Here is a 2,445-nt window from a genome sequence, read left to right on the forward strand (position 1 = left end):
ACATACATGCATAAGTATGGGGCCAAACTGGCAACAGAATAACAAATGATCACAAATTCAGTCCAGAATATTTCTAAGCATACAAATGAACACAGAATACAATAATCATCAATATTTTTTTTCAATATTTCTAACAGCCTTGAGCACCTTTTGATTTGCTCAATTCTTCTATAATTATGACATTATCATGATACATCATCAACATCCTTTTCCAACACCAAAATATCACTTATGTAAACTATTTCATTATCTCAAGAGCAATGCCTATCTTTCAGCAGTTGCAGTCACTCATCCTAATTGTTTTCTCACCTGTATATCATTCTTATTTTGACAAATTTCATAATCCTGACATGGAATGGATTTTACCAGGCCCGTGCAAGGGGGGGGGGTGCCGAAGCACCTGCCCCTTTGCCCTATGCTCCAAAAGAGCCCTTCACAAAAATATATAAAAATGAATGAAAAATTATTTCTCACGGCCTTTTTCTATTTTCTTACCATTCAGAAATTATAATATGGAAAATGGTGTTGCACCTTACCAGATATTTGCCAAATACGAATAATACAAAAGAGTGAAGTGCCCAATTTCCTGCCCAAAGCACCTGCCCTTTGCAATGTCTGTACACATTACTGGATTTTACCATGAACCATTAATGAAGACAGCAAGACTTTGCTTGACGTCCAGGTTATTTTCTCAGACCTTAGCTATAGCTCAAAGCTAACTTGGGTAACTTCTGGGTCTCCTTCTCACAAGACAAAGTAAGCTTCTGAGGTAAAGCACAAGTGAGCATTCAGCAATGCAACAGGTAAAGTGGAGCCCTATGATGCCAACCATCCATGAAAACACTGTAAGTGATGGATTGAGCTCCCATTGCTGCTGAATATCTTTTAACAAATTCATCATGTACTTGGAATATTCCTCCAGCTTGTAAAAATCATACATCAAAACGTGCATAAAATGACATACTTAGGCAAAACAAAAGCTGCATACAGCAGCATGAAGCAAAGACTTACTATATCTGAATATAGTATTATAAACTGAAGGGCTTTATAAAGATATATATAATGTTTTCTATACATTATACAATTTCTTATAAAATTCTGAAGGTGAAGAACTGGCATACATTCATTTGCTTGTGAAACATTAGAAAAAAACTTAGTTCCAAGAGATCATAGCTTAAATTAACATACTGTAGAAAACTGCTTACAATAAAGTAATGACTGAAAGTCAAAATACAAACATAAAATTGGATGTAACAGACAAAACATCATTTTCATGTATGATATCTACCCCCTAATACTATTTCATTTATCACATCTTTCTGTTACAGGATATCAATAACAATAAAAATAACTTTCTTGTCTCTTCTGCCATAGAAATCCATCAGTCCTACAAATGACCACTGAATGATTACTATATATTTTCCAATTGTAATGCATTAGAAAGTAGTGGTACACTGAATATTAGCTGCCTTGGCAAACCTGTATCATGAAGAGTAATAATTTTCTTCTTATTTCGTGTTCTAACTGTAGTTTATAAATTCTATAATTTGTAGTGAAAAATCAAATTATTACCTGTACTATCACCAGGCTTAAACTTGTTTCTCAAATAACAGTGATATTTACAAGAAGTCATGATTAGTTTGTCATTCTGATTCTCCTTCTTCCCTCATTTCCACTACTCATGTCACCACTTCCACCTCTCTCAGTACTCTATCCATGGAAATATAAAACTACCAAGACATCTGCTCTATCCAAGAAAATATAAAACTACTTAGACATTTATTACATCCTTCCCTCAATCCAACTGTCATAATCAATATAAAATTGAATTTCAATACACTCCTGTACATGCCTTGACTTTCTTGGACAAGCTCATTTTTTTTTTTATATTCAGTGTTAAATATAACTTTTCTTCACTATTTCTTAATGATCTACTTACACATAAAAATTCTAATTTATAAACTTTACCCTGAACTCCATTTGGTTTTCGATATCAAAACCAGAAATATTTCCACATTGAAAATAAATTGAGCACATCCATAGCAATCATAAGCTAAACATACATACCATACAAACATACATACATAACATACCTAGGCCTTTTTCCCCCTTACAAGGGTGGTAGCCAAAGTCAAAGGCATAAATCCACTCCCATCCATTTCATCCCCACATACTCCACTCCCATTCACCACCCCTCCCTCCCTCTTTTCTTGGCTCCTCCTGGATGATGGGTCATCCCTGCATCTTGCCCACTGCCCTGGGTCAGAAGCAATGTAGCAAGACACAGCACATCCATAGCAAGGCTGTTTCATTTAATCGGCAACCCCCCTCTCTATCCTTATGCAGAAAAAGAGAAGACAGGTAGAAATCCCTTCTGGCTGCATCAAAATATCATTCACACACACTCCCCCACCCCCACCCAGTCCCTTCCATGCATCACAGCAT

The sequence above is a fragment of the Oratosquilla oratoria genome, unplaced genomic scaffold (assembly GCF_046742065.1).
Source record: "Oratosquilla oratoria isolate Oo_2021 unplaced genomic scaffold, ASM4674206v1 SCAFFOLD67, whole genome shotgun sequence".
Lineage (NCBI taxonomy): Eukaryota > Metazoa > Arthropoda > Malacostraca > Stomatopoda > Squillidae > Oratosquilla > Oratosquilla oratoria.